The following is a 22,118-nucleotide window of genomic DNA, read 5'->3' on the forward strand; positions in this document are numbered from 1 at the left end:
TGTTTGAGGAGCCTGGGTGAGTTGCAACTGCCCATCTTGTATATGATAAACATTGCTGCCATTGTCCATCAGTGGTAAAGGAAGTGAATGTTGAAGAAGCAAGATTGCATATCACTCAAGGATGCTTTGTTCTGTTAATCTTTGTGAATATTGCTGGAACTGTACCCATCAAGTGGAGAATATTCTGTCACACTTCTCACTTAGTTAGCTGATTGGCATAAGGGAGACAGGAGATGAGTGTTTAGAGATAGCAACCACAATACCATTCATTTTAAGTTTGTTATGTGTAGGAATATTCAGGACTGTATAAGAAGGGAAAGAGAGGCTTTAAAGTTATGAAGGGAGCAAGTCAATGAGGTCCTAGTAGCATATAGAAGGTGTGGGGGAACTTTAATAAAGTAGCCAGTAGACAAAAAAAGGAATGAAAAAGCACTGGCACATAACATTAGGGAGATTCCCAAGATTTTTCATAAGTATATAAAGAGGAAAAAAGTAACCAGGGAAAGAGTAAGGGCCGTTAGGGACTAATCGGAAAATTTATGCATGGACCCTGAGGACATTGATAGGGTGTTTGAAGTGGTGCTTCGCATCTGACTTCATTTTGGAGGAGGAGGATACAGTTACAGAATTCGAGAAGAAGGACTGTAATGTTCTTGAGCAGTTTGACATAGGGAGTGAAGAGGTATTGGAGATTTCAGCAGACTTAAAAGTGGATAAATCCTTTGGTCCAGATGAGTTGTATCCCAAGCTGCTGTAGGAGGTGAGGGAGAAATTTACTGTGGCTGTGACCCAAATTCTTAATTCCTGTATGGCCACAGGGGAGGTGTTGGACAGTTCATGTGGTTCCACTTTTCAAGAAGGGTGATGGAGTTATACCAGGGAATTATCGACAAATGAGTCTGACATCAGTGGTAGGGAAACTATTGGAGAAAATTCTGAAGGAAAGAATTAATCTCTACTTGGAGAGGCAATGTTTGATCGGGGTGGTTAGCATGGCTTTGACAAAGGGATATCATGTTTAACAAATGTGATTGAATTTTCTGTGGAAGTTGTCAGATCTGTAGATGAGGGCAGTGCAGTTGATGTTGTTGTTGGAGGAAAAAATGCATGGAATCCAGTGTAACTGGAAAAATGGATCCAACATTGGCTAATGATAGGAGCCAGAGGATGGTGGTAGAAGGCTTTTTGTGTGACTGGAGACCAGTGTTCAGTGACGTACCGCAGGGATCAGTGATACATATAGCTTAATGTGATAAACAATACAGAAAATATAGGAGGAATGATAAGTAAGTTTGTAGATGACTGGTCTAGTGGTTGACAGTGAGGAGGAGGTTGTAACATTTGATGCTATGGGACAAGGACTGGAAAGTGGGAATAATGCCAATTTAGGGCAGATTTTGTTAGTGCAAACTTGATGGGCAAAAGGGCCTCCTCTCTAATGTATGATTTCAGGGTTCTATGAATTCCTAACCCCTGATTTGCAGTCGTCACAATGATATTTAAATTGCAGGTCCATTTAAGTTTCTGATCATAGTAACTCTCCTAGGGTGTTGATAGTTTGGGATTCAATAATGGTAATACTATTCAACCAGAGGGCAATAGTTCGTTTCTTCTCTCATTGCCTGATACTCGCATGAAATGATCATTTTGGTCTACTTAACAGCCAAAGCATGGATGCTGACCTGGATGTACATGGATACATGCTGCTGCAATGTCTGTTGTGTGGGAAATGATGCTGAACATTTTGCAATCGTCAGCTAACATTCCCAATTCTGACCTTACAACAGAGGGAAGGTCATTTGTGGAGCTGCTAAAGGTTTTTAGGCCTGGTGCACTATTCTAAAGAACTTCTGCAGTGAGATTCTTAGATTAAAATGATTGGCCTCCCACAAACACAAGATGTTTAAAGTGTGCAAATTTATGAGTGTCATAAGGTAGGGAAGGATAAAGCTTTTCCTCTAAGTAGACTGATAATCAGAGGGTATTGATTTAAGGCAAAGAGCTCGAGATTTAGAAGAACCTTAGTGAAGATACTTGATGACTAGTGCAGATGTGATGGGTCAAAAGGCCTTGTTCCCATGTGTAATTTTCTATATCTCTGCATTCAGGACAGGAGTGCCCCTGGTGGATCCCAAATCCAAATGTCACTGAGCAGGTTATGGCTGTGCAGATGCTGCTTGATAGTACTTCTAACAATATCTTCCATCAGTTTGTTGATGACCAAGGGTAGAATGATAGATCACAATTGGCTGGATTGAATTTATCCTGATTTTTGCGGACAGGATGTACCTGGGCAATTTTCCATAATCCTGGGTGGGCACCGGTGTTGGAACTGTTGAATAGACATGGCTAGTTCTGGATCTTCAGCTAAATTTTCAGTACTGTTGCTGGAACATTGTTGGACCAAGAACCTTTGCAGTATCCAACTATTTTCTTGATGTCATGTGGAGTCAATAAAATTGGTTGAAGACTGGGTGCAATTCCTTTAGCCTTGTCTTCTGCTTTCATGTGATGGACTCTACTGCGATTGAAGGTAGGGATTTTGTGGAGCCTTCTCTGGTTAATCGTTTAATTGTCAACCATTATTCACAACTGCATGTGGCAAATCTGCAATGCATAAATCTGATCCATTTGTTGTGGGATTGCTTAGCGTTGTCTATTAGAGGTTTTTTCTGCTTCTTGGAATGTAACTAGCCCTCTGTTGTAGCTTCACCAGGTTAACATCTGTTTTTAGATCTGCAATGGTGCTGCACTTTTTATTGAATACATATTGGTTCCCTCGCTTGATTGTAAGGATATGATCAGGCGTATGTTGAGCCCTGAGGTTTCAGATTATGATTGAACACAATTCTCCTCTTCCACAGATGCCCATTTTTGGGTTGCCGAATTGTTTGAAATCTGTCTTATTTAGAATAATAGTAATGTCACATAACACAATGGAGGATATTATCAATGATAAGACAGACTTTTGTCTTCAAGAGGATTGTGCAGTGGTCATTCCTATGATTAGATGCATCTTCAATAGGCAGATTTATGAGGATGAGTTCGACTGGGTTTTTCCTTGTTGGTTTCGATAGCCAGAGACTTTTCTCCAGGGCAGGATTGACTGCCACGAGGGGTCATAGTTTTAAGGTGTTAGGAGGAAGGTATAGAGGAGATGTCAGAGGGAGGTTCTTCACCCAGAGAGTTGTGAGCGCATGGAATAGTTTGCCAGTGGTAATTGTGGAAGCGGAGTCATTAGTGACATTTAAGCGACTGGTGGACATGCACATGGACAGCAGTGAATTGAGGGCAATGTAGGTTAGGTTATTTTATTTTTGGATTAGGATTATTCCATGGCATAACATCGTGGGCCGAAGGGCCTGTACTGTGCTGTACTTTTCCAAGTTCTATGTTCTATGTTTCCTCACCACCTGTTGCAGACTAATCTAGCGGCTGTGTCCTTTGAATTCCCCCATCCAAAACACATTTTGTGCCCTTCTGATTCTCAGGGTTTTTTTCAATTATTAAAAGCTGAAAGAACTTTGGATACTGTAAATCAGGAACAAAACAGAAGTTGTTGGAAAAGCTCAGCAGGCCTGGCAGCACCTGTGAAGAAAAATCAGAGTTAACCAGTTCTGAGGAAGGGTCACTAAACCCAAAACGTTGACTCTGATTTTTCTTCACAGTTGCTGCCAGATATATTGAGCTTTTCCAGCAAGTTCTGTTTTTGTTCTTCCAATTATTGTTCACCATTGAGGAATACTGATTCATCAGTTACATTTAGGGGTGGTAATAGGTGTGATGGTGTATTTGGTGGCAGTTGCCCATATTTGACCCCAGAAGGGTCTACAGTCAATATTGAGTACTGGCAAGCAACATTCTCCCAACCGTGCTGTCACCTCTTGTTGGTTTGGCCTGCTGGTGGGACAGGACATACCCAGGGATGCTGGTGGTGCTGTCTGGCACATTGTCTGTAAGGTATGATTCCATGAATATGAGCGTGCCAGGTTGTTGCTTGACTGGCATGAGGCAAACAATAATTTGGGAACTTATAAAGTTTTCAGGAAAGGAAACAACACATGTGTCACCATCTATAGGTCTTTTTATTCAATCAGTTCAAAACTAACCTCATTACCTTGTATACTCACGTAGCCCTGCATCTTATTCCGTTTCAAGATGATGTCGTGGCCTTTGCCTGAACCATTTCCTGTGAGAGAATCATTCTAATCTTCAACAACACTTTACTTGAATAAATTCTTCTTAATCTCTCTGTACTCTGCTAGTGAAAAGTTGAACCTAATGACAAGTCATCATTGACTTCCTGACTAGTCTTTCTCCCTTCACATATCAAAGCTCTTCATAATTTTGGAAACCTCCATAAAAACACATCTTGAAAATTGAGACATACAGCAACACAAATAAAGCTGCAATTTTTTAAAAAATGCTGAATTTTGATTAATATCAGCCATTCTTATACGTAAAATGTTTTGAAAATGTCTTTGACCGTACTTTTGAGCACTGAATTCCAAACATTTTTCACGGTTTAGGACTGGAAGTGGTGGTTTTATAGTAATGTTACTGGACCAATAATCTAGAATCAGAGGCTAATGCTCTGAAGAGCATACATCAAATCCAGTATGGCAGATCCTGAAATTTGAATTTAATTAATAAATGTGGAATTAAAAAATAGTGTAAGAATACCTGTGACTCTCTTCACCACTGATGTACAATGGCAGTATTGTGCACCATCCAGAAGTGCACCATCCAGAAGGTGCACCATAACAACTTATCCAGACTCATCTGTTATGACCCTGGGTTAGCTATGCACATGTCAAACGTTAACATGTTTTTTTTAATAGTGGCATATGGCCAAACGTTGTCTGCAGAAGTAAATTCAGACTGTCTGCAGAGAAAGAGACTCTGGATGTCACACCTGACCAGACATTGAAGAATCTTCAAAGGGAGAAAATGCAGTACATATTGAACCTCTGCTCTCCTGGGAACATTTCAAATTGTGAACATGTTGGCAAAACAGATAGCAGCCTGGGCGAGAGGCAGATTTGCATTTTCTCCTTTTTAATATTACACAGGGACAGGAGTTAAGTGACTTGATATCCTAGTGTGTGGTTTGGTGTGCTGTGAGGATCACAATTCTGACAACATCATTTGAACACCACAGCATTACAGGTTTAGAAAAAAAGTTCTTACTGACTGAATGATGCCAATCAACCACTGCTAAAAGTTTCAATCAACGAAGACAAGAATCTCAAAACCAATTGTTCAAATACCAACATAATGCTACCAGTAACATTTACTGTCTGCAATGTTCAACTTTCTGCTTATTATAAACAACAGATAATCTAATTGTATTTTTTAAACTCATTTTTTTGATTTACCTCTTTAAACCTATCTGTGTGCATGTTTACTGCATTATACTATTTCTTCCTGCATTTAGTACTTTTTCTTCATTTTGTTAATTCAAGAAAGCCTGGTTACATTGATTCCTTTTAAAACATAGGTTCATCTGGGTCTGGTATCCACAAGGGAAGAGTTCATGTTTAAAATTAATCTTGTAGCCAACAACTGAGGGGGCATGCGAACAACTGTTCACTCCTCCTCACTTTGGAGCTTAATAGTTTGAGATACCCTATCTAGATCAAATTGGGAAACCTCGCACAAGGACTAGACATATAATGCTTTGATAGAAGACAAACCCATGACCTCCCTCACCTAGAAGGAAAAGAGCAGTAGGTACATGGCAGCACCGTCAGCTGCATGCTTCCTTTCAAGCCACAGAACATCTTGATTTGAAACTACATCGTTGTTGGGTCAAACACCTGGCACTCCCTTCCTAACAACACTGTGAATGTACCCTTCCTCAAGGACTGTGATGGTTTGAAAGGGGAGCTCACTGCCAGTTCCCAAGAACAATTGGGGATGGACAATAAATGCTGGCCTAGCCAGTGTCATTTAAAAAAACGTAGTTTAAGTTTAAAAATGCTACAACATTTTCATGCTTCTTGGAACATTATTCTATTTGTCTTATTTTCTCTTCTAACTGAGCGTTGTATAGAATACATAGGATATAAAGGAAAGAATCAAGCTATTTTGCTCAACCAGTCAGTGCTGAGATTTAAACTCCACTTAAATCTAATCCCATCTTTACTCATCTAAATCTATCATTGTAAGCCTCTATTGTTTCTTCATTGTATGCTTGTCTAGCTTTTCATAATGTTTTCCATAATACTTTTTGCTTCAATGATTCCATATGATAGCAAGAAAAACAGAAGTTGGTGGAAAATCTCAACAGGTCTGGTAGCATCTGTGAGGAAAATCAGAGTTAACATTTCGAGGCCAGTGACCCTTCCACAGAACTATTGGTAGCAAGGAAAATGTCAGTTTATATGCAGAAGATAACAAGTTTGACATTCTCACCACTCTATGGGTAAAAACTTTTATGAGAATTCTCTATTGGATTTCTACGAAATGGTCTTTTTTAACAGTTAAGCTTGTCTCCACTGTAGAAATCTTCAGGCAGGATTTTCATTTTCAAGCAAAGAATTGATTGCATTGGAAAATTTATCTGAGTTTCCAGACCTGCTTCAATAGAAAGTTGCGTAAAAGGTGCATGCTTTGCTCAATGGTGGGGGTAGAGAGATGCTGTGGATGTGCGTGCAGGATATTGCGGGACTGTCAACTCCAGAGGCATTTGAGTGCTGAAGTAGGATAGACAGAAGATCCAAGATAACAATGTGTGGAGCTGGATGAACACAGCAGGCCAAGCAGCATCTCAGGAGCACAAAAGCTGACATTTCGGGCCTAGACCCTTCATCAGAGAGGGAGATGGGGAGAGGAAACTGGAATAAATAGGGAGAGAGGGGGAGGCGGACCAAAGATGGAGAGAAAACAAGATAGGTAGAGAGGAGAGTATAGGTGGGGAGGTAGGGAGGGGCTAGGTCAGTCCAGGGAAGATGGACAGGTCAAGGAGGTGGGGTGAGGTGGTAGGTAGGAAATGGAGGTGCGGCTTGAGGTGGGAGGAAGGGATGGGTGAGAGGAAGATCAGGTTAGGGAAGCAGAGACAGGCTGGGCTGGTTTTGTGATGCAGTGGGTGGAGGGGACGAGCTGGGCTGGTTTTGTGATGCAGTGTGGGGAGGGGAAGAACTGGGCTGGTTTTGGGATGCGGTGGGGGAAGGGGAGATTTTAAAGCTTGTGAAATCCACGTTGATACCATTGGGCTGCAGGGTTCCCAAGCGGAAAATGAGTTGCTGTTCCTGCAACCTTCGGGTGGCATCATTGTGGCACTGCAGGAGGCCCATGATGGACACGTCGTCTGAGGAATGGGAGGGGGAGTTGAAATGGTTCACGACTGGGAGGTGCAGTTGTTTATTGTGAACCGAGCGGAGGTGTTCTGCAAAGCGGTCCCCAACCCTCTGCTTAGTTTCTCCAATGTAGAGGAAGCCACACCGGGTGCAATGGATACAATATACCACGTTGGCATTTGTGCAGGTGAACATCTGTTTGCTATGGAAGGTCATCCTGGGGCCTGGGATGGGGTGAGGGAGGAGGTGCGGGGGCAAGTGTAGCACTTCCTGTGGTTGCAGGGGAAGGTGCCGGGTGTGGTGGGGTTGGAGGGGAGTGTGGAGCAGACAACGGAGTCGCGGAGAGAGTGGTCCCTCCGGAAGGCAGACAAGGGTGGGGATGGAAAAATGGCTTGGGTGGTGCTGGGACAGAAGATCCACTTTGGTTCTCAGAGACTTCATACCAAGTGTATGAAAGATTTTAATACCCTCAAGCTCTCACTCCTCCCACCATCTCCAACTCTCATCCAGGCTTCATGCCACCTCAATGCCAAACTTTACCAAATCGTGCTTCCAATGTACTCACTATGACTCTTCATACCTTCCATGCCAACTTATGACCACACATCTGGTATATACCATGCAGAGTATTCTTATTATTTCTAAATAAGGTGACAAGTGCATTATGATGACCTCTAATGTGCCATCCCCGCCAATGAGGTACCTTACTCATTTGTCCCCCTATCAGTCCTTTGAGAATGGACAGGCTGGTGAGATCAAGTATCATGCCCAAGTATAGACAGAGGGTTCTGGCAAATCAATAACCAACAGCTTCTGGGTCTTAAAGTCTGCTGATCAAGGCCCATCTTCCAAAGATCCAGTAATGAGTCAATTTTTTTTCCTTCTTCTATTGGGGCGAGTGTTACGGGAAAATTGGAGGGGAAGTACAGTCAGGAATGTCCAGGACAAGGGCAGGGGATTGGCTTCCGAGGATACACCTTTTCTGTCAATTATTCCTCTGATTGACCCCAGCTTGGATTCAATGCCTTTAATGAATCAGAAATCAAGCAACACCAGGTTACAGTCCAACAGGTTTATTTGCAAACGCAAGCTTTCGGTGCCTTGCTTCAGGTATTAGTGAGGTGGTACCTGACACAGAATTTATAAGTAAAAGATCAAAGGGTCACATTGCTGATGAGGATGTATCGAACAAACCTAAGATACTGTTAAATCTTTAATCAGTTAAAAAATTTTAATTGATCAAATATGTATATGTAAATCCCTGAATTATTTTCATGTCACTGCCCTGAGAGAACTGAAGGTTTTATCAGTGTAAAGAAGAGGTCATATTTTAGGTCAGACGATGCATGTTAGGTGTGAGGCCTTGTTTAGAATTTGTTAGTGTTTTGATCTGGAGTCAGACTGGTTATATTTGCAATGTAGGAATTTATAATAAGCCATATTGACTGATTGTCTATAAATTATGTGCTTGAGTCTCACAACGCTGCACTTCTCCAGCTTCTACCCTGAGCATATTAAAATAGCCATTCCCTACGGACAAGCCCAATGCATACACAGAATCTGTTCAGAGGAGGAGGAATGCAATGCACACCTGAAGAGCACCCTCATAGGAACAGGATACAATGCCGAGGTCATCTTTCGCCAGTTCCGACATGCCACAGTGAAAAACCATAATGATCTCCTCAGAAGACAGACATGGGCTACATACGATGGGATACCTTTAATTGTCCAATACTTCCCAGGAGTGGAGAAACTATGCCATGTTCTTCACAGCCTTCAACACATTATCGATGACAGTGAGCATCTTGCGAAGATCTTCCTCATGCATCCACTCCTCACCTTCAAACAACCACCAAACCTTAAACAGACCATTGTTCAGAGCAGACAAAACCTTCAGGCCAACATTGACCAAAACACTTTACAAACCTGTCATGGCAACCTCTGCAGGACATGTCAGATCTTCGCTTTGGATGCTACCATCACACATGGGAATATAACCCACCATGTCCTTAGCCGATACTCATGTGACTTGGCCAACATTGTCTATCTCATACACTGCAGTCAAGGATTCCCAAAGGCATGGTATATTGGCAAAACCATGCAAACCCTACGACAATGGATGAATGGACACCACGCAACAATTGCCAGACAGGGGTGTTTCCTTGCAGAGGGGGAGCACTTCAGCGGTCAAGGACATCCGACCTTGGATCTTTGGGCAAACGTCCTCCAAGGCAGATTTCAGAATACACAACAACGCTGAGTCACCGAGCAGAGGCTGATAGCCAGGTTCGCTGCACATGAAGATGGCCTCAACTGGGATCTTGGGTTCATGTTGCACTACAGTACACACACACACACACACACACACACACACACACACACACACCCTTTCTCTCATAAGCATACACATTTGAATACATGAGCGTGCATGCACACATGCGTGCGCAGACACGTGCGTGCACACTCACATACCCACACACATACACATGCACACTCACATGCAAACTCTCTCTCTTTCTCTCTTCCCCCTCACACACACTCTCCCTCTTCCCCCCCTCCCCCCGCCAAACACACACACGCATAAATCAGTGGAATGAATTTGTATTTGCAGATACATTCTATTTTGTTCCAAAAGCACACAATTTATAGTCAGTCAGTCAATGTGGCTTATTATAAATTCCTACTTTAGAAATAAAACCGGCCTGACTCTTAAACCGGCCTTAACACACAAACAGATTCTAAGCAAGGCCTCTCATCTAACATGCATTGTCTGACCTAAAATATCACCTCTTCTTTACACTAATAAAACCTTTAGTTCTCTCAGGGCAGTGACTTGAAAGGAATTTGAGGATTTACACACACATATTAATCTATTAAAACCTTCTAACTGATGTAAAAATTGAATAACATCTTAGGTTTGTTTAATTCGTCCTCATTTGATCTTTTACTTATAAATTCTGTGTCTGATTCCACCTTTCTCACTAACACCTAAAGAAGGAGTAAGACTCTGAAAGCTTGCGTTTGCAAATAAACCTGTTGGACTGTAACCTGGTGTTGTTTGATTTCTGACCATGTACACCTCAGGCCAACACCGGCTCCTCCAAATCATTTAAATAATCCAAAGGATAGTGCTGGAAAATTGATGTAACCACATTAGTCTTTTTGTACGTAAAATCCAAAAGAGTATCCTAAACTTGAAATAGCTTGAGAACACCAATGGTGCACAGGATGAACATACTTACTCCAATAATTGTATCCATCATTGAGAAATTCTCTCTGCCTTATTTTCACAACATCTTACCTGTCCTCATTCCACAGTCACATTCCTGGTGATGCTAATACAGTTTTTAATCTAATTTCAATAGATTTTCCCTATACTCATACTTCTATAAGAAAGCAATGAAGCCTACCACTCAAGGTTAAAATGATAAATGCATAACTTACAAAACTATGCAATGAATAACGCACACTTAATATCTGGATCGAAGATTGAAGAATTGACAGAATTAATATCCGAAGATGAATGTTACTTCATTGTGCCATGGAAGCTGATGGCAATTGTGTTTTGAGTGCAAGCACAGCAGGCACCAGTATAGTGAATGTGAAGAATAAACTGCTTGAAGATGGATGTAATACAGACGGTTATGATAGAGGATGATTTTCAAGCTCAAAAGTGAGAGATGTGCTGAAGGATCTGCTGGGGCAATCATTGACTTACACCATCAATGAAAGTAAATTCACCCAGATCCTTCAACTTTGATGCCTTTCACATACCAATAAGTCATACTAAAGATACCATATTCAGCATTCAGTCATGAAAACCATTTGATCTTCCTTCTAGGATGTACATTCCTCAGTTGCAGTTAATAAAAGTGGGAACACAAGGAAAAATAATTTTCAACATTGACGACTTTTCCAAGAATGTCATTGACAATGAGTATACTATTTTAATCCCTGTAAGAATCCTATGGTGTGTCATAGTTTTTAGCACTGTTTCCCAATCAACATTCAAATAGTATGCAATTCCTTGCCATAGAACAATTAGTGTTAGGTCATGCTTCCGTGAAGTTATCCATTATGCTTTCATTTCAAATGTGACTAATAATAACTGAAGGCCTTGTTCCTTGACATAGAGGGAATTGGATGCAACCACAGTCTGAAGAAGGGTCCTGACCCGAAAGGTCAACCTTCCTGCTCCTTTGGTACTGCCTGGCCTGCTGTGTTCTTTCAGCTCCACAAAGTGTTGTCTCTGACTCCAGCATCTGCAGTTCTTGCTATCTCATGATTAATGATACATCTGTTAAAACTCCCACAAGAACTGCTGTCCCTATCTCCGGCAAACTGTATGTTAACTGATAACCCAAGGCATATAAGAAACAAGACAATTTTCAGAATTTTGTGGTGCTATTAAGTTCAAGTGCTTGGACTATTCAAAGTAGTCTTGCAAAGTGTTCCAGTGAAGGTCATGTAGTAAACAGGGAACAGTATGCAAGACTGAAGGTGTTGTCAAATTGTTGAAATTTTCTGGCACTATAAAAATTGTTTTCATCTGGAGGAGCAGGTAGAGAGGAAAATTGCAGAATGTTTAGAAGTGCTCCAGACTGCAATGGCACTTCGTAGAGAGGTTTGGTGTGACTGTGATTAAGGAGTAAATCAAACAGCAGCTTCTGGCATTAACACATGCACAATTGAACATTGAAATCAGGAAGTAGTTGTCTGAGTTGCCATGCACCTCTAGAAACTGTACTACATCAACACCTCACTGAGAGGCTGAAGATTTAATCATATGATGGGCATGAAGTTGAAGTATTTATCCGTTGTATATCCACTAAATATTCAAGTGTAAGTGAATTTTATCATGTCTTAGCAAGTTTTAAATACTAGCAAACTACTTCTATGACACAGTAAAATAACTTTTAAAGTGCAGAGTTTCTTTTCTATAGATCTTACTGTTGGAGATTTTTATAAAATGTCAAGCGATTTTGAGATGAATCCGGCATAAATTGACTGCTGAAGTTGATGAAAGTTGACATTCAGTGCAAAGAGAGAATAAGGTATGCTATTTTGCTTCTAATATTTGCCTTGGTTCATGTAATAGTTCCTTGAAAGTGGAGACGCAGGTAGACAGGGTGGTGAAGAAGGCATTTGGCATGCTTGTCTTCATTGGTCAGAACATTCAGTATAGGAGTTGGAACGTCATATTGTGCCTGTACAGGACATTGGCGAGGCCATTTTTAGAATACTGCATACAATTCTGGTCACCCTTCGAAAGGAAAGGGTGTTGTTAATCTTGAGAGGGTGCAGAAAATATTTGGAAAGCTGTTGCCGGGACTGGAGGACTTGAATTATGGGAGGAGGCTGAATTTCTTTTACCTCCAGTGCCAAAGGCTGAGGAGTGGCCTTACAAAGATTTGGAAAATCATGAGGGGTGTGGACAGGGTGAGTAGTCAAGGTCTTCACTTAGAGGTAAAACAACTAACATATCTCAGAAAGGTAGTGAATTTCTTGAGTGCATTCAGAATAATTTCCTGCAGCAATATACTTAGAGCTGACTATCAGCATGCCATATTGACTTCAGTGATAAGTAATGAGTCCATTTTGATGAACAGTCAAACAGTGCATGAAAATCTAACTAATACTGGCAATAATGTTTTAAAATAATGTCTGAAAGGGAGAAACAATTAAGGGTATTATTGTCTTGTTGACATTAATATTCAGATTCCTTTTTCATTGAATGTACCAAACAAGCAAGACACTGGGAAAATGGAAACCACAATGGGTACCTGGAGGATTTAGCTCACTGCTTGCTCTAAAGGACCTCCATGTTGCAAACAACCAAGTGTACTGCATGATAGGATCCATGGGCACTGGCCACACCTCATCCATGGACATTGGCATCCAGTATTCAACAACCCATCATGAAGTCATGGCACATTTCTGATTCGATTTCAGGGTATTCTGGAAGCACAGATTTGCATTTCAGGGCACATCAACTAGCATAGAAAAGCTGAAGCTGATATACTTTGCTCACATGCATAGGCACTCACTGTATGAATCAGACCAGGTTACAGCTCAGTGCTACACACCAGCTTTCTTTGCATCACTCACCTGCTTCTGTGACCCCTACCTGCCTACCTTCCATACCCAAAAAGGGATTGGCCATGGTCAGGCATCCAGTCATGGTGGCCTCAGCCAAGTGATCCATGCCTCTGTGGTCCAGTCAGTTCCGTGGTTGCCATACCAGCCAGAATGATGGGGTAGTGCTAACAGGACAAGGTGATTGTACAGCCACTAGTGAAAGGTCTGGTTACTTCTTCTCCAGGGCTGTCTGGTTTGGTTTCTGGAGGGGATGGGTCATGGTCCAGAAAAACTAAGGGGAGAAGACATTGGGGTGGAGACAAGAGCTGTTGCTGCTGGAATGGGACTTGGAAAACCATTCTTCAGAATTGTTGCTACAGGCTATGAGGAAGGATGGAAAGGGAAATGACTATTGTGAAGGATGGCAACAATATCTGCAAAGGCTGGACACTAAAGTGTGGATGAGAAGGGGATCAAGCAAGAGGGGATTTGTCTATGTTCAAGAGCATCCTTGATTCTCCCCAGGGTTGTTTGCAAAATATCTTCTTGGTCCCATTGCACATTTCTTTTCAAGGTCAGTTAATAATGTCACGTTTGTTAAAATGAAGACTGCCAACATGAAAATGATAATAAAATGTGAGGCTGGATGAACACAGCAGGCCAAGCAGCATCTCGGGAGCACAAAAGCTGACGTTTCGGGCCTAGACCCTTCATCAGAGAGGGGGATGGGGAGAGGGAACTGGAATAAATAGGGAGAGAGGGGGAGGCGGACCGAAGATGGAGAGTAAAGAAGATAGGTGGAGAGAGTATAGGTGGGGAGGTAGGGAGGGGATAGGTCAGTCCAGGGAAGACGGACAGGTCAAGGAGGTGGGATGAGGTTAGTAGGTAGATGGGGGTGCGGCTTGGGGTTGGAGGGATGGGTGAGAGGAAGAACCAGTTCTTCCTCTCACCCATCCCTCCCACCCCAAGCCGCACCCCCATCTACCTACTAACCTCATCCCACCTCCTTGACCTGTCCGTCTTCCCTGGACTGACCTATCCCCTCCCTACCTCCCCACCTATACTCTCCCCACCTATCTTCTTTTCTCTCCATCTTCGGTCCGCCTCCCCCTCTCTCCCTATTTATTCCAGTTCCCTCTCTCCATCCCCCTCTCTGATGAAGGGTCTAGGCCCGAAACGTCAGCTTTTGTGCTCCCGAAATGCTGCTTGGCCTGCTGTGTTCATCCAGCCTCACATTTTATTATCTTGGAATTCTCCAGCATCTGCAGTTCCCATTATCACTGCCAACATGAAGATTTGTTGTACTAACAAGCAATTCAATGGATTAGTTGTGCATCAAATCCTCACGGATTAGGTGACATAAGGCAGCACAGAAGACTGCATGGTTCAAGCTGAATAGTAAATGTGGTCTTATGTTGCTCATACTGAAAGAATCCTTCATTCTTAATCATTTCAAAGGGGTAACATGGAAAAGGATTAAAAATTGTAATTTTAGTTTGGAGCATAAAGTCCTGAAAGTAATTAAATCAACGTAATAATCTAATAGTGTTAAATGTTCATGAATCTGTACATCTAACACATTGTAGTCACAGTGGGTAGTACAGTGCTTGAGAAATTCTGATTTTATTTAATAATTACATTTAAAACCTACTTTGTGTTTTTGGCAACCTCAAATTCTCTTTCAGTAAAGTTTTAGAAATGTAGACTAAGTTACAAGAATAGGTATGCCTTGCCACATCATGTAAGTTACTGTAAGGGCTACTGATTTCAGCTCCTGACCTCATTAAAGATTTAGTTCAAATATGGACAAAAGAGCTGCATTTTAGAGATGAGGTGAGAGCAACAGCCAGTGACATCAAGGCTGCTTTTCACTGAGCGTGGTGTCAAGGAGCCCTAGTAAAAGTAGAATGAATAGGTATGGGGGACAAACTCTCCGCTGGTTGGAGTCATACCTGGCACATTGGAAGATGGTCGTGATTGCTGGAGGTCAATCAGCTCAGCAGGAAATCCTCAGTGTAGTATCTCAGGCCTAACCATCTTCAGCTGCTTCATCAATGACCTTCCCTCTATCATGAAGACAGAAGTGGGGTTGTCGCTGATGATTGCACAATGTTCAGTAACATCCATAACTCCTCAGATTTTGAAGCAGCCCATGTTCAAATTCAACAAGATCTGGACAATATCCAGGTTTGGATTAACAAGTGGAAAGTAACATTTGCACCATGCAAATGCTAGGCCATGACCATTGCGAATAAGAGACAATCTAATCACTGTCCTTTGAAATTCAATGCTTTTACAATCACTGAATCCCCCACCATCAACATCCTGGGGATTACCATTGACCAGAAACTCAACTGGACCTACCACTCTTGGCTACGAGAGCAGGTCAACGGCATGTAACTCACCTGCTCATTCCCAAAGTCTGTCCACCATCTGTAAGACACAAGTCAGGAGTATGATGAAATTCTGTCCATTTGACTGGATGGATGCAGCTCCAACAACACTCAAGGAACTTGACACTAGCGAGTTTTGAGAAGATTTGTAGCTCAGGTTGAGGTTCTGGATGTGAGTTTGCTCGCTGAGCTGAAAGGTTAGTTTTCAGACGTTTCGTCACCATTCTAGGTAACATCATCAGTGAGCCTCCGATGAAGGCTTCATCGGAGGCTCACTGATGATATTACCTAGAATGGTGACAAAACGTTTGAAAACTAACCTTCCACCTCAGCGAGCAAACTCACATCCAGAACTTGACACTATCTAGGACAAAGCAGCCCACTTGATTGGCACTAGATCCACAAGCATCCACTCCCCCTACTACTGACGCTCAGTAGAAGTGGTGTGTACTATCTACAAGATGCACTGGAGAAATTCACTCAAGATCCCAAGACAGTATCTGCCAAATACACAACCATTTCCATCTGTAAGGACAAGGACAACAGATACATGGGCATACCACCACATGCAATTTCACCTCCAAGCCAGTCATCATCTTGACGTAGAAACAATTCATCATTTACATGTCAACAACACTGTCCCTTCAAATCACCTTCAATCATCCAAAGGTTGCAAACCTACTGTCCAAAACAAGTTATGTCTGGTACCTTAGCAGCAGCCACTTCAGATCAGAATACTCCTGGTTCTAACATTCTTAAACTGAGGTTTATTAAGTCTGCCCAGTCCTGTTAGAATTTTATATGCTTCAGTTGGAACTACTCCCTCCCACCTGCCCCATCCCCTAATCCTTCCAACCTTTAACCTCTAGTGAGGCCCAGTCAAACCATTCTCTCCTTATAGGACAGTCCTGCCATTCCCTGTATCAGCTGAGTGAACTCTCTATGGCAGGTCTATATTTTCTTAAGCAGGGAGACCAAAACTGCTGCAGTATTCTAGCTGTGGTCTCACTTAGGCCCTGTATAACTGCAGCAATGAAGGCCAATTTACCATTTACTTTTCCAGATATTTAATGCATCTGCCTATATACTTTTAATGATTGTGTACAAGGACACCAAGATCCCTTTGTACTCTTATACTTCCCAATGTATCATCATTTCAAATACTCTGCCTGTCTGTTTTGACACTACAGTGCACAACCTCATACTTAGCCACATTGTACTGTATCTGTGATGTACTCACACACACTCAACTTGTCAAAATCAGTCTGAAGTCTCCTTGTACTGTCCTCTCAGCTCTCAATCCTGTTCAGTATTTTGTACCAATACAGCTCTAGGTCCACGCGCTGGCATGACTGCCTGTCAATGGATAATAAAAACTTGTCTGGTGAGAAAACTGGCTGCAGGTTTGTAACACACCCATTCCACTCTGCTGCTGCGAGCCTTTACTATCTCCTTCACTTCAGTAAAATTGAAAGCTTTATAAAGGCAACTAGGGACAGGCAATAAATGCTGGCCAACCAGTGACACCAAATCCCACAAAAGTCATAAAAACAACTACTTTGATGGAGAAAGTGGCATGGATAAGCTGTGCAAAACTTGTACACGAGACTTTTAATATATATAAATGTGATTTCACATGAAAACAAAATTCCTGTTATGTTTATTCTCCATGTTGCTTTATTTAATTGCCTTGACTTGCATCAATAAGACCCCATGTTGTTTGAGACATTATATTAGCTTAGATGGAGGATAGGCTAACTAATATAAAACAGTTGGGATAAGAGAGGCATTTTCAGGATAACAACCTGTAATTGGTGGTATGCTAAGGGCTGGGGCCAGTTATTTACAATATGTGTGAGGAAAATGAATGTACAATTGCACGTTTGAAGATGATAAATATATTTGGGAAGGCAAGTGGTGAAGTTAACCCAAGGACTCTGCAGAGGGCTATAGATAGGTAATGTGAATGGGAAAAATCTAGACAGATGGAATATGATGTGGGGAAATGTGAATTTTCACACTTCAACAGGGAGCATAGAGAAGGTAGTTATTATCAAAATGAGAAAACCTGCATAAAGCTCAGACAAAGAGTCTGAGGAATCCTCATCTATGAATCACAAGAAAATAGCATCCAAGGGAAGGCAAAGGGAATGGAGTATAAAAGTTTGCTCAAACTGTTACTGGAATGCTGTGAACAGTTTGAGCCCCTTATCTCAGAAAAGTTATGCCAGCTTTGAATCAGTCCTGAAAAGTATCCAATTCCAGGTATAAAGTAATTGTCTTAGAGGGAGAGCTTGAATAGATTGAACCTGTACTTGTTGGAGTATAGAAGAATCAGGGGTGACCTTATTGAAACATGTAAAATTCTTAGGGCACTTCACAGTGGAAATATGCAGAGGTTATTTCCCCCCCACTTAGGAGAGTCTAGGATCAAAAGATATAATCTCAATAAGGCATCACACATTTAAGATGGGGATGGGGAAATTTCTTTTCTCAGAAATAGTGAACCTGTAGAATTATTTTCTGCAGAGGGCTGATGAGGCTGGGTCATTAAACATATTCATCGCTGAGATCGACAGATTTTTAATCAGTAAGAAAATCAAGGGTTTTGGGTAAAAGGCAGGGAGTGGTGTTGAAGATTATCAGATCAGCTATGATGCCGTTGAATGCTGGAGTAAATGTGATGGGCTGAATGGCCTACTCCAGCTCCTGCCTCTTATGGTCTTATCTTTAAGCTTTGTAGAGAAGTGCATTCTGCCAGTAGATGCCATTTTCTTTTGGTCTAGCAATCCCTTTCCCTCACAGAAGAACCTAGTTTGGAACGCATAGTGCCATAAAATCATATAGCACAAAAGCTGCCCTTCAGTCTATTGAGTCTGAACCAACAAAAACTGCTCTAAATTTACACTAGTCCCACTTTCCAGCACTTGGCCGATAGCATTGAATATTATGACATTTCAACTGCTCGTTAACATTTTTTTAAAGGCTTTGAGGCTTGCAATTTGATGCGAAAACTAAATAGGTTGGGGCTTAAACTTGAATCTCAATCCAGTGCCTACCCAGTTGTAAAAGTAGGAACAATGATTGCGACAGTGCTGCCTTGGGAAATATATTTTCTAAAAGTAACAGTTCTGTGTAGCACCTGGGGACATTTTGCTACGTTAATGCTGATGCATAAAAATGAGTTGTTGAATCTTACAAGCTATTTAAGGGGAACCTGGTTGATGCTTAGCATCTAAGACAGCAAAATGGGATTTTATGATTTTGCAATGACGTATGAAGTACACATTGTTCAATTTTTTTATTATTTTGATTAGGTGCAATGCCACATATAACAAAGGATGGCAAAAATACTAATCTTGCATTAGAAGCTCCTTATTACCAAATCACAGTTGTTTTTCTCTCAATGGGTAGAAGCTTGCTAGCCCTTGAACAATGTAGACAGTGGCAAGAAAGTTGGGACATTCACGTAAGATCGGCAGTGAGGAGTTTCCTGCTTTTGAGAGCAATAGGTCCTATTTTCCAACTAAGTGTTGAACTCAAAATGAGATTCTCACTTGTGAGTGGTGAGAGGTCAATTTATATGCATATATTCTCATGATTATACCAGCTTGTCTCATTGAAATGAAGTTTCCTATTTTTCCATCCACTGCATAGAAAAGAGACACACAATTGTCAACATGAAATTCAGAGCATCAACCTGGTGATTCCAGTTTGCCATTTACTCCTTTGGACCCCCTCAATTACCAGCATCTCGGGGCATGCTCTGCAGGACCTCCAGGTCCAGGACATCCAAAGAGGGGTGCCAATTACCCTCCATCCAATGCATGTGGGCAGCTGTGTACTACTAGCACTGCACCAGGTACTGAACTTTAAAGTTAGCTCTGGTGACAGGTATCTGTGGAGGTCCTGACAGTGGCTAATATTATCCACCTGTGATGTGTGGAAAATTATGATGAGCAAAGTGCCAAAGGGACACAGTATATTGTCAATGTGGTGTGTTCAGGAAAATAGGATGAGAAAATTTGCAGAAAGAAGACTTCCATGAAACACTTGCAAAAAGTGACACTTTTCCACTTTCTAGTAAGAATTAGCCCAGTGAGTAGTAGCATCTTTGATGATGAAACAGACAAGAAATGAAAATTCGGGAGAAACACAGGAGGCCTGGCAGCATATGTGGAGAGAAAACAGAGTTAATGTTTCAAGTCTAGTGACCCTTTTTCAGAGGTCTCTGGAGTCACTGAACTCGAAACGTTGACTCCATTTTCTCTCTGTAAGTGCTGCCACACCTGCTGTGTTTCTCAGTAATTTCTCATTTTTGATTTTCTCAAATGCCCAGAATCTAATTTTTCTTTTGTTTTATTCAATTTATCTGACGGTGATTAGCCCACCTACAGCGTACTGTGCCTAACCTGGTCTCGGCATTCAAAAAGAATATTGAGGCACTGGAGAACAGCTAAAAAAAATTATATCAGAACTGAGATGCCGGCAGGATTTTCTGTGCACTTCAATGTTCTACCATCGAACTTACATGAAAGTCAGAGGTCTGCATTATATGGAAAACTGAAACTCAGTTGCCATTTTCCTTGCAACTGGCTAATTAGTGGCCAGAGCTTTCCAATTAATGATGACAGGCAAACTGGAGAGTAAGTAGGAAGTCATCTAGGGTAACAACTCTTGTTTAATAAAATAATCCCATTAGCCATGGGATAGGTGATGGTTGTTGTTGAACATAAGAACAGGGTGGAGGCAGATTAGTTTGTAGTGGCTGTAAAAACAGAGAAAAGAGTTTGAAGGGATGATCATAACTCCTTGGATAACCATCGATGCAATGCACGAGCCCCCAAAAAACAGAACACACTGTCCGATAGACTATCCTTGAAATAACAAAATAACAAAAGAACAAAAGATTCATGTGACAAACAGCCAAATGAAAAAAAAAATCCCTTGGAAGAAAAATGGACAGTTGATTCCTGTGACTTTTTAGTACTAAATGGTAGTGTACCCTGACAGGTAAATCAGAGAGAGAGAATGACAAAATGGAGATGCCTCCTTCTAACATTTTCAAATTAAAACAAAACTTTTTGAACTTGTCTACCATTGTGGAGGGGGAGCCCATCACAGGGTGGCCTACAGCTGATGCTAAAACCTTGCAGGTGGGAAGGGCTTCCAAGCCTATCTGGAGCAATGGACCCCTAGTCTGTTGCTAGGACGCAGCGTCCAGGCAGCTGCTGTGTCCCCGATGCCTGTGGAAACCTGGAGGCCGACTGGAAAATTCCTGGAGGGTGATTAGAATATTCAACCATGGAAAGTTCTAATTGGCCTCTGGCAATAGGCCTAATAAGCAATTGTTTCACATAATTAAAGATAACAAAATGTGAGGCTGGATGAGCACAGCAGGCCAAGCAGCATCTCAGGAGCACAAAAGCTGACGTTTCGGGCCTAGACCCTTCATCAGAGAGGGGGATGGGGTGAGGGTTCTGGAATAAATAGGGAGAGAGGGGGAGGTGGACTGAAGATGGAGAGAAAAGAAGATAGGTGGGGAGGTAGGGAGGGGATAGGTCAGTCCAGGGAAGACGGACAGGTCAAGGAGGTGGGATGAGGTTAGTAGGTAGATGGGGGTGCGGCTTGGGGTGGGGGGGAAGGGATGGGTGAGAGGAAGAACAGGTTAGGGAGGCAGAGACAGGTTGGACTGGTTTTGGGATGCAGTGGGTGGAGGGGAAGAGCTGGGTTGGTTGTGTGGTGCAGTGGAGGGAGGGGACGAACTGGGCTGGTTTAGGGATGCAGTTGGGGAAGGGGAGATTTTGAAACTGGTGAAGTCCACATTGATACCATTAGGCTGCAGGGTTCCCAGGCGGAATATGAGTTGCTGTTCCTGCAACCTTTGGGTGGCATCATTGTGGCACTGCAGGAGGCCCATGATGGACATGTCATCTAAAGAATGGGAGGGGGAGTGGAAATGGTTTGCGACTGGGAGGTGCAGTTGTTTGTTGCGAACTGAGCAGGGGTGTTCTGCAAAGCGGTCTCCAAGCCTCCGCTTGGTTTCCCCAATGTAGAGGAAGCCACACCGGGTACAGTGGATGCAGTATACCACATTGGCAGATGTGCAGGTGAACCTCTGCTTAATGTGGAATGTCATCTTGGGGTCTGGGATAGGGGTGAGGGAGGAGGTGTGGGGGCAAGTGTAGCAATTCCTGCGGTGGCATCATCCTCCGACACTTCCGCCATCTATGCCATCTCCGACCCCACCACCCAAGACATTTTTCCATCCCCACCCCTGTCTGCTTTCCGGAGAGACCACTCTCTCCGTGACTCCCTTGTTCGCTCCACACTGCCCTCCAACCCC

The 22,118-nt window shown here is 42.3% G+C and overlaps 1 protein-coding gene across 8 annotated transcripts in view; it reads left to right on the forward strand.

The window, feature by feature from the left end:
• The window catches only part of prkn (parkin RBR E3 ubiquitin protein ligase), a 977,400-nt gene that overhangs the window by 232,117 nt on the left and 723,165 nt on the right, over positions 1-22,118 (forward strand). The window contains exon 1 of one of the 8 annotated variants that reach the window (XM_059648414.1): positions 12,271-12,355. The exons of the other annotated variants lie outside the window; for them this stretch is intronic. The gene's annotated coding sequence lies outside the window, so the exon portion shown is untranslated. Of the gene's footprint in view, positions 1-12,270; positions 12,356-22,118 lie in introns of those variants that run through there. 8 annotated transcript variants of the gene reach the window in all.

This window comes from Stegostoma tigrinum, chromosome 9 (assembly GCF_030684315.1).
Source record: "Stegostoma tigrinum isolate sSteTig4 chromosome 9, sSteTig4.hap1, whole genome shotgun sequence".
Lineage (NCBI taxonomy): Eukaryota > Metazoa > Chordata > Chondrichthyes > Orectolobiformes > Stegostomatidae > Stegostoma > Stegostoma tigrinum.